This window comes from Haemaphysalis longicornis, unplaced genomic scaffold (genome assembly GCF_048455015.1).
Source record: "Haemaphysalis longicornis isolate Haplotype H1 unplaced genomic scaffold, Haemaphysalis longicornis Haplotype H1 scaffold_115, whole genome shotgun sequence".
In the NCBI taxonomy this organism is placed as follows: Eukaryota; Metazoa; Arthropoda; class Arachnida; order Ixodida; family Ixodidae; genus Haemaphysalis; species Haemaphysalis longicornis.
In genome coordinates, this window is record NW_027526220.1 from 682254 (window position 1) to 693846 (window position 11593).

The 11593-nt window shown below is 49.9% G+C and overlaps 1 protein-coding gene across 1 annotated transcript in view; it reads left to right on the forward strand.

The window, feature by feature from the left end:
- LOC144161473 (uncharacterized) overlaps positions 1 to 11593 on the forward strand; it is a 103047-nt gene that overhangs the window by 55663 nt on the left and 35791 nt on the right. The window lies entirely within an intron of this gene.

An 11593-nucleotide genomic window follows, 5' to 3' on the forward strand; every position in this document is an offset into this window, starting at 1 on the left:
CGTATGGGCCCCTCGCATAGTCCACGAAGGCGGCCACTTGCGAGCCCACGAGAGCGCCGAGGGCGCCCATGTTGACGCCGTCCGGAGGCACCTCGTCGTCGACCAGGAACGGGCCGAACAAGATACTCGGGGACACGCCAACCACGAGGTCCAGCGGGTCGACGCGGATCCTGGCAGCCCGCAGGACGTCGAGCTTCGACGGAGAAAATGGGCAATTTGTCCGTACGGTAAAAAAAGGGAGTCTTTTGCGCGCGCCGCAGTTTGGGGTGTAATTGTGGAACGTCCAGCTTCGACACAGTTTATGGGCAATTTATCCGTAAGGTAAAGGATTGGAAGACTTTTCAGGCCAGAGCAACATCTTAGCATGGTATTGGAGGGCTTTGAATTTGTTTAGACCATCTGCAGGTCTTCAAACTCCGCTTACGTCGCGTCGCTGCGGTTGGGAGCGTAACTCGTCAGCTGATGCTGAGTAGTGAAACGTTTTACCCTCCGAACCACCGCGGCGTATGAGTGATTCGTAGTCGCATAGCTGCGTAAATTCATGTAAGACAACAACAAATAAATTTTAACTGATCGCACTCCTTTGAAGAGTAACGAATGGCTATATAAAAACTGCATAACCGGCAATGACCCAGTCGCTGAATGAATTATCCTGCATACTTGTCGCCACAGTTTAAGCCGAACGGGTTGCCGTACTTCATTAACTTACCTAAGAGACAAACGCATGAAGTATTCGATACACTATACAAAACCACTATATGAAAGAATGGCCGCGGGCGTAGATCCCAGGCAGACCACATGCGGCAATGAAAATGGGAATGAAATTAATAGGTTTATCCTGATTGTCTGCGTAGATAGTACAGCGACCACGGCGGACTGCTGAGCGTTACAAAAATCAGTAAGAGTACGAAACTTGACGAGAGGTGTTCTGCACGTCCATAAAAGTAATTTACTCCAGAACGTTCATGTCTATGCCAAACCCCAGCTGCTAACGCAGAAAGTTGTGGATCTTTCTGCTGATCTAGCAATACATGGTGCGGCGATATTTTATATTCTGAAGGGACTCAGCAACACTGCCGATAAACGCTTTCACTCTTTTCTTCGCTTCTGGGAGCACTGCGAAAGCGACAGTTATCACCTGCACGAAGCGGCACTGCGTAATTGGCTGGTCACAGCACATACGCCTTTCGTGTCTGCTTTGCTTTTGTGGCTTTTTTAGATGCGGAACATCTCTTGTTCGGGGGTATGTCCCGCGGCGTCGGCGTCCGCACTCACACTACGCATGCGCAACTCTCCTCCTTCCTGCTCTCCAACAGGTGCGCGTTACTCTCTCCACTTCTCTCCTGCCACCTGCTTGCGCTTCTCCTGCTTTCTCGCTTCTGCTCTCGCGGCGCATGCGCTACTCTCCTCCTCTAGTATCCTCTCCTTCAAGTGTGAATATAAAGCGGGTAGAGAGCTGCGCGCCAAGTGCGCATATAGAGCGGGTAGAGCGCTGCGCGCGTTCAGTGCAGCGCTTGCTTCGGTTGACTCCGTTGATGCTTCCGATGAAGTGTGATGGAAGCAACAGTCCCGTCAGTGAATGGGCTGACGCAAGCACGCGTCAGCATCAGCCCAAACACTAATAGCAACGTTACGTCCCCTCAAGACAAAGCTGCGAAGCGAAGGGCACGCGACGCTGAACGCAAACGCTTGAAGCCAGCGGCGGACCCTGAACTTCGTCAGCGCGAAGCAGCTTCGAAGCGTTAACGTCGAGCAGCGGATCCTGAGCTTCGGCAACGTCAAGCAGCGTCGGTTCGAGAACGTCGAGCGGCGGTACCGGAACTTCGACAATTTCCCCCAAACCCAACTACTAACACAACGGAACGCAACGGAACCCCCCGATGCTCCGCATCCTACTCAGGGTTCCCCTCGGGAAGATAGGGTAATTGTTTTAAGTGGCTATCGAAGGCATTCATTGCTTCAACTGGAGGAAAGCGGGCCAATAGCCGCTACACCGCTGTAATGACGTAATTCAATTCCAACGGTCGAAGAGCGCCAAGACCGGGAAAGAGAGAAAAATCTTTTGGGCAATTTTCCAAGTTATCTGATGGACATAGAGCAGTAATTTTCGGCTAAGGTACTTCGAAATCCCCTAATTATAAGTACTGGATGTGTCTATTGACAGCGTTCGGCATGCGCTTAGGATGTCGAAAAAAACCTGAACGAAGTGTTTCAGGGTCCCGTTAAGTGTTTCAGGGCCCCTCCAGCAGAACTTTTGCTCTGCAATGAACCCAAAGAAAATACAACTTCCAAAACAGACGATCATTCGCGAGTCGAATATCACGGTGTTTGCTTCACATGCAGTTAGTTACCCGAACAGACCTCTTCGTTCTAGAAACAGCCCATTTGATGGAGAGCATCGTCCTACAAACAAGGGACGTCGCATGAGCGCCAATAAGGCGGCACCCTTTCCTTATCAGCCATACATCCCTGCGCGACACACTATGAAAGGAAAGGCACGCTCCGTTCGAAACAGTGAATAATGTAAACGGCCACGGCCACGCCTTTTTAACAAAACAGAACGATTCCCATGGCATCGTAACAGGCAGTATAATGTTTCACACCATAAAGGGGCTGTGTGGCTAAGATATCGCATTGTTAAGGACGAAGACTTGGGTTTCATTCACAACCTTTCTGACTGCTGCTCTGATGGAGGTGTGGCGGCGCCCCAGCAGCTTGCGTCGTCTGCTGCCGCAAACGGGCACGCTCCAGGAACGATGACGCTGGGGCTGAGCCACGAGTGGCGAGTGCTGACCACGCGCTTGCGGTGCGCGCTGGGCACGAGCGTGGAATAAAGCGGGGCCTCCAGTTTGGGCCCACGGCGCTGTAGCGTGCAGACGTGTGTCTTCTCATCTCTCTGTCGCCGTCGCGACATTGGTGACCCGGACGTTGCAGCGGAGCCACGTACTCAGAATGGACCCTCACCGCGACGCCTGCGGTCCTTCTGTGTCCTCCGCTGCCTCTTCACCTGGCATCTCCGCCGTCGCTTGCCGTTTGCCCCCCTTCAGCGCTAAGCACCCCGACGTGTGGTTCCTTCAAGCCGAGGCAAGCTTCCGAGTGAGTCACATCACGTCGCAAGAGACCCGCTTCAACCATCTACAACAGTCACTGCCTATTGAGATCGCGGTTGAGGTTCGTGACATCCTTGCCAACCCGCCTACCACGAACCCTTACGACACGTTGAAGGCTGCCATCTTGAGCCGCACGAGCCCTTCGGAACGGCAGCGTTTCCAGGGGTTGCTTTCTGCAGAGGAGTTGGGTGACCGTCGACCTTCGCAGCTCCTTCACGAACTGCAAACCCTGCTCGGCGACGCACCTTCTGCCACGGACTCCCGTTTGTTGAAGGAACTTTTCCTGCGACGGCTCCCCTCTTCCGTGCAGATGATCCTCGCGACTGCTTCTGACCTTCCCTTATCCGCGTTGGCCGCGCATGCTGACAAGATAATGGAAGTCTCCACGTTGCATCCGCCTTTGTCCACGGTGGCATCCGCTCAATCTTCCGACCATACCACCGTGGCGGCGCCTGCTACTTCTTTGCCCTCACCGCTATCCGACGACCTCGCCGCTCTCCGAGAGCGCATGCAAAACTTGGAGGAGCTTGTCGCCTCGGCTGGTTACAGCTCGCCGCCGCCTCGCAACCCTCGAGCTCGCCGGTTTGGCCCTTCTCGCCGTACCCCGCCTCCGCAAGTATTTCGCCAGGAAGGCACAACGCGCCAGCCACCTCAACACCCTGATTCATTGTGCTGGTACCATCGCCGCTTCGGTGCAGCGGCGCGACGTTGCACCCGTCCTTGCGGCTGGCCGGGAAACGAGGCGAGGGATCGTTAGCGGCGGCGACCGATTCCCAAGCCAGCGACAGTCGCCTCTTCTACATCACAGATGCAACCAGTGGTCAACGTTTCCTAGTTGACACTGGTGCTGAAGTGAGTGTGCTCCCCGCTAATTCCTGTGACCGCACTCAAGCACCACTGTGCCATCTCCAAGCTATTAACAAGTCCAGCATTCCCGTGTACCGAAAAAAATCCCTGATGGTAAACATCGGCCTACGCCGTGCGTTTCGCTGGATTTTCCTCGTGGCTAACGTGAGTCACGCCATTCTAGGAGCCGATTTCCTTTCGCACTTCGGCCTCCTGGTTGACATGGCCCGAAAAAGAATCCTGGACGCCACAGCCGGCCTTTCTGTCATCGGCAAATCGTCTCCAGTCCATCCGTTCGCATTCACGCTTCTTTGCGACCTACCTTCTCCGTACCGGGAATTGCTGAACGAGTTTCCTTCCCTGACTGCCCCTCCAGACTGGACAAAGCCAGTGAAGCATGACGTCGTTCATCAGATCATCACCACCGGTCCACCTACGCACGCCGTGGCGCGTCGACTGGCTCCAGAGAAACATAAAATCGCGGAACAGGAATTTCACCACATGGTTGAAATCGGCATTGCTCGCCCGTCATCGAGCAACTGGTCCTCGTCGTTACACATGGTCCCGAAGAAATCAGGAGACTGGCGACCCTGTGGTGATTACCGCTCCCTGAACGTGGCCACTGTACCCGACAGGTACCCCCTACCTAATATACAGGACTTCACCAATAACCTCAGTGGATGTACCATCTTTTCAAAGCTTGACCTCCAAAAAGCCTACCACCAAATCCCCGTAGCCCCGGATGACGTCAAGAAAACTGCCATCATTACACCGTTTGGCCTCTTCGAATTCACTCGAATGCCTTTCGGGTTACGCACGCAGCGCAGACTTTTCAGCGCTTCATAGACGTCGTCCTCCGTGGTCTACCTTTTGTTTTCGCCTACATAGATGACGTTCTTGTCGCCAGTTCATCGCTATCTGAGCACCTGCACCATCTGCGGATAGTTTTCGAACGCCTAGCAGAGCATGGCCTCATCCTTAATAGCGACAAGTGTTCGTTCGGATTGCCGTCGTTGGAGTTTCTCGGTCATTTCGTTGACTGCAATGGAATTCGCCCTCTGCCAGACAAAGTGAAGGCCATAATCGACTTTCCCCGACCTGAGTCCTTGCGCCAACTGCGCCGTTTCCTAGGGCTGGTGAATTATTACCGACGGTTCATCCCGGAATGTGCGGCCATCGTTCAACCTCTCGAAACTTTCCTTCAAACTCCCAAGTCTCCCGAGTGCAGTCTTGAATGGTCTGAAGCCGCTGATCGCGCATTCACTACCATCAAGGAGCACCTGGCCTCTTCTACCCTCCTCGTGCACCCGCGCCACAACGCTCCCACAAGCCTGATGGTAGATGCTTCCCACTGTGCGATTGGAGGTGTACTTCAGCAGCACATCCGCGGCAGCTGGCACCCGCTCGGTTTCTTTTCGAAGAAGCTTTCTCCCACTGAGCAACGGTACAGCACTTTCGGACGGGAACTCCTGGCGGCATACCTCGCTGTGAAGCATTTCCGCTTTTTCCTCGAAGGCCGCAGCTTCGTGATCTTCACCGATCACAAGCCTCTTACGAACGCCTTCAAGTCATTGAAGACTACATATTCTCCCCGAGAGACGCGACATTTGGCTTATCTTGCAGAGTTTACGATGGACATTCGGCATGTCAAGGGAGTTAACAACATTCCAGCCGACGCCCTTAGCCGTATTTCCGCCATACAGCGCCTCGGTTTCAGTTCTCAGGAGTTGGCCCAAGCCCAAAGCGATGACGAGGAGCTCCGAACTCTACGTTCTTCAAACAGCTCCTCTCTGCAACTCGAGGACATTCTATGCCCTGATTCGGGAATCAGCATCGTTTGCGACATTGACCCGGTCTCAGGCCGCAGACGGCCGTACCTGCCTGCGTCTCTCAGGCGCATCGCCTTCAACTCTGTTCACCGTCTCTCTCATCCTGGAGTTCGTGCCTCACGGCGTTTGATTGCCGAGAGATACGTCTGGCCGGGCATGAATACTGACGTACGCGCCTGGGCCCGTTCCTGCCTCGCCTGCCAACAATGCAAGGTCTCTCGGCATACCACATCGCCTCTGGCTACTTTCCCACTACCGGACTCAAGGTTCTCCACAATTCACGTGGACCTTGTTGGCCCACTACCACCATCTAAGGGCTGCCGCTACATCTTGACAGTGATCGACCGTTTTACCCGCTGGCCGGAGGCTTCTCCAATCGACGATATTACGGCTGAGACTGTTGCTTCCACGCTTATGTCGACGTGGATCGCCCGTTTTGGCGTGCCGTCGGAGATTATCACAGACCGTGGCCGCCAATTTGAGTCCACACTCTTTCGCCACTTGACATGCCTACTCGGTGTTACTCACCTAAAAACAACGGCCTATCATCCTCAAGCCAACGGCATGGTCGAGAGGTTTCATCGTCAGCTCAAGGCCTCGCTGATGGCTCACGAATCACCTGAGCATTGGGCAGTTCACCTTCCTCTTGTGCTGCTAGGATTGCGCACTGTCATCAAAGATGATCTTGGTTGTGCCGCATCCCAAATGGTCTACGGCACGTCTTTGCGATTACCGGCAGACTTCCTGGTCCCTCCACAGCCTCAAGATAACCCTTCCTCTCCTGGCCCATCCTACGTAAAGGATTTAACCCGGTTTTTCAGCTCTATCCGTCCCCAACCGCCACGGCCGTGTTCCACAAAACCCACTTTTATTCACCCAAGTCTTTCTGTCAGCCAATACGTTTTCATCCGTGTCGACAGTGCCCGCCGGCCACTTCAACCGCCCTACACCGGCCCTCATCTCGTCATTTCACGCGGCGAAAAGGCGTTTACAGTTCGCGTTAACGGCCGCGACACTGTCGTTTCCATCGATCGCCTCAAGCCCGCTTTCACCGAGGGTGAACCGCCTGCCTTCGACACCACCATCCACCACTCCACCCTGAACACCACCACTCTCCCCTCCGTTCGCAGCCCCACCCGCGAACATCCCAGCGCAAAGACTGTCCGTTTTGCCGACACTCCGTCTGAAGAGGGGGGGGGCTATGTGGCGGCGCCCCACACTGTAAACGCAAACTAGCCGGAAATGGAGTTTTAATCAAGTAATGTGCCCTGAAAAGTACTTATAGCAAAAAATGTACTCCCTAGGCATGGTCTAAACAAGTGGACGAACCTCCATGGTAGTACCGTTGCCCATCCGTGTAGCAAAAGGGAGGATTTAGAACGACATAACACCATTTGTGAGATGGCGTTCGGTCCCTTGTAAACAACCACGTCCACAATAAACTCCCCATCTGGGGTAATCATCTCAAGCGGGCGGTCGCCATGTTAGTCTTGTGTTGTTTCCGTGTGTCAGCACTTCAACCGTGGACTAATGCTAATTAGAACGAGAAAGCAGGACGCGACGGTTGCATGCAGCTACAAAACCGATACCGTACGTATACCCGTATAGATGCTTCAGCCTGCGCGATCACAAGCAGACAGCGCGGCCGTGTTGTTTCAATCTGTTTATTTTGGCGGTAGGTGTTGTCAAACTCTGCTGCTAACAAAGAGACAGTTCTCGCCGTTGCAAACAATTGCAATGTTCATCTGCTTCGCTTGCTTGCGCATATATAGACAATTTAAATTATCGTGCCAGCGCGCCAACGCACCCGACTGCAGCGACTCAACTTGTCCTGGCGGCACGACTTGCTGCCCGGATGTAAACAACCTCCGTGATGCAGCGCGGCCGGTGACTTGGTGCGGCCGGAGCTTCAAGCGCCTCGCCTTGGGCCATCAGTTTTTCTTATTTGAGAAGGACTAGTAGTGCCATTTGGTGGAAAGATTTTTATGTGCCCCTGTCACACGACGAACGGCCGCTAACAACATTTGGATACGGCGACAGCTGTGGACAGCTCGCTGGTAAGTGCTCTTTCATCAGTCGATGCGTTTGTCAAACGTTTGGATAGGGTTAACTGCGAAGTACCCGTGCCGCACACAGCACGTACACGCACGGGCAAAGAAAAAAGCGCACACTCGTTTTATTGTACTTGTTTGTGGCTTTTGGGGTATGCATTCGCATTCTTTTGTAGGCCGGTTTGTAACAGGGCATTCGAGATGAAATCGTTTGTCGCGCGCGGCGCCGTTTAAAGCAACGTGACGGTTACTCAGGTAGCCGAATCGCCTCCGACAGCGGTGCATCGTCGGTCCCGGTCGGTGAATATTGTGGGACTCTGTCTCTCATATGCATCGAACTGCTCGTGTTCTTTTTAGTTAAATGCTGTACTTCGTAATATCTATTTGTTAACGCTCCTGATGGCTTGCCTGTCCAAATATAAGTCTGTGTTGTTTTCGTTCAAGGCTCTGACTCATTCTTAGCGCTCTGGTCGGCGAAAGCCGCCGATCAGACGGCACCCCCTTCGAAAACTGTGCCCTGTAGATTCGGTGGGGTTGTTTGCTCGCTTGAGTCGACTCTTCACATCTAACTGCGTACCCTATTAAGGAAACGGTGACATGCGTAAAAGATGCTATGAGCCTATCGAACGATTAAATGCATATAGTGTGGACCACGACGGCGACGTGGTTCGAAACCGAAATGTTTTTATTCCCTTTCGGATGGTAATGAGGAGTCTGTATACAATCGGGGCCCGTCAGTCGCCAGCTAAGGCCACGTAATTAAAAACACAAATTCATGCCCTTATGGAAGAGAACAGAGTTTGCCGTAGCATGACACAAGTCTGCCGGGCATAAAAAAGGATATCATTTTTTTACAAGAACAATGCACACACTCTTCTTTTGTTGGTAATAAATTTGTCATAATCAATAGTAAGACCATACACAAAAATTACTCGATTCATCTGACACTCGATTTTGACACGGAGCTTGCAGCTCCAAAAAGTGCACTGTGGTTTTGCGTGACGGAAACTTCTACAATCACGGTAAATTAGCTAAGGCAGGTGTGTGTGGCATGCAGCCTTGGTAAGTTTGCGAGAATAGCGTTTCCATTTCAGCTGTTTTTTTTTTGTTGCCATGCAATCACAAGTAATTTGGTGCCCTGAACGAGGTTTACGTTAGCTAACAAGGCTGTAGTAACGGTTGCGGCTACAAATGACCTTATGCACCAATCACGCTTGTCAGCTCGGTGACACAGAATATTAAGGTGTCAAAATACGGATGACTGAGTCGCCTAGTTTATTACTACTGTAAAAAAAAAGAAAGTGTTTTCTGACCCAGTGAAGGACTTTCCTGTATGACTAGCTGTGTTATGACAAATGACCATACTTGATGAGACAAGCCGTAACAAATTAGCTTTGGATGTAACACCAGGAGGGAAATAGGTGGAGGTATCTGCAAGTATAACTGAAACAGTGGGTGCCTGTCCGGCATGAATTCATTATTTGCTGACACGATTTTCTTTGCAGATCCTGATACATGATCGAGTTGAATGACTTCATAGATCTTAAGGCAGGATAGGCTGTGCTGTACAAGGCAAGGCTGCATTCGGAAACCAAGTTGGCCCCTCCAGCAGAAGTGAGTATTGCCACGGCTTGCAACAGCCGTCCAGCTCGCAAAAGCTCCACTTTTTCTATGAACGTGAGCCACCATGGTAGGGGAGAGGCAGTGTAAGGGTTTGCATCTTTAACTGTGTGCCCACTCACTTGAATAGATGCAAGCTGGCATCTTAAACCAAGAAACAGCAATTAACAAAATCATGCAATACCAAAGTGTTTTTCAGTCAAAAACAAAAACTAGTCTATCAACCTACAGAGACTTGCATTTTATCTTCACTGTCATTTAAAGTTGTGCTCGAGTATATTGTGCGGAAGTAATATCTTTTTTATTGCTGCAGAAGCCACGACGGTTAATGTACTGGCACTAGGTTTTATGAAGCCTTTGCATTCCTAATTTAGGTACTGGAATTCGCAGGGAACCTGGCCTTACAATTTTATTGCTGTACCGAATTATTAAGTTCATTTAACCATAGTGTCTGTTTTAAATTTTACGTGTGGGGCATTTTTTTTCTTTTTTGCTTTTTCAGGCAGATGTTCCTCTGACTCCCTGCCTGCATTCCGTGAACGGGGAAGTTAGCCTCCACATCGATGGCCAGCGTGTCTTGACTGCATCATCTTTACTGGGAGGACTGTGTAGTCTGTTTGCATCGTTCTGGGTTTTCAACATTCAATATCCCAAGAAGGCACACAGAGCTCTAACGTTTGTGGAACATGGCTTTTTGGACCTTGCCTGCACCAAACCACGTGTGAAGGATTTAGAACTAATTAACTTTTATCGCTCACTAATATTTGTTTTCAATCCTGTAATCATTGGATAGTAGTCAAAAAGAATTCCGTATTATATTTCTGACTTTTTATTTTTTCTTTTTTTACTGAAAAGGGGATATTTGATGGGCCGTTCTGTATGCTCATAATACAGCTATCTTTCAGTGAATAATATTAACAAACTAATTTAACTTGAAACAATTATCTAAATAATATTGGCAACTGGTGCGAAATGAATCAACTAAAAATTATCCGAAAAACACGAATTTCATGGCTTTTTGTTCTCACTCTAAAGAAGCTGTCGCGATACCACCCATTCTGTTCCATATCATTGCAATTAACCCGTCAGACTCGGTCACTTTTCTTGGCGCATTTGTGTCTTTATCAAAACGCACTGGTATTTTCCGCAGCATATTTTTCGTTCTTTATATTACTCATTTATCCATAGCCATCTCACTGCAGTCTGTCTCCTACATCATTTATCTCTTGTGCCTTTACCACCTACAAAATGCTTGTTACCTTTCAATATCAAATAGTTGCACAGCTCTCGCTTATTTCACGACAAATTGAAAAATTGTTTTGTTGTTGTAAACCACTATAACCATTTTTTATTCACTTTGTGTACTTAGTACTGATGTGTACTGATAAGTTCTGATAAATACTGACGGGTTCTCGATCCTCTAGATTTATATAATGATTTCATTTACCATGCGGTTGTGTTTGTGCCTATCTGTTTTTCAAGTATTTCCAGTTCTTGTATTATTATTGTTTCTACGTTTTGTTCAACTAGCATCGTATTGCTGTCTTGAATTCCTAACTGGCGTGTTATTTAGCAATGTACCATTTGTGATTTCTAATATGAGGTCGCCATAAGTATTTATTTCGGAACCTCCTTGTGTACACCATGTACCATGTAAACTTGTCTGCGTTAGTTCGTTTGAAATAAACCTTAAATCGAGAAAAACCGTGTGAAATCAGTACTCCCGCAGGTAACTAGAAATTATCCCTTGTGGCCTTGAAAACCTCCCTTCGGAAGGCCTACAAAACTCCCCAAGCTTTCGTCAAACTCCATTCAAAAGAAGTAAATTCTTCCCTTGAACCTCCTAAAAACGCCCCTAAACGAACATAAGTACTTCCAAAGGGAGCCATAATAGGCTCCTATTCAACCGCCTAAAAATTCCATAAACATCACTTAAAAACGCCCTTCCGGAAGTAAAGAATACTCCATTTTGACCTCCTTAAATTCTCCCGAACATTTCTTAACACTCCCTAAATACCTCCTTTCTATAACCTAAAAACTCCCTGTTTTGAGGAGGTAAACAAAACCTCCCTGTTCCATGTAGTAAAAAAACTCCTACAAGGAGGACCACTAGAGGACAGGCGAAAAAGAACCTCTA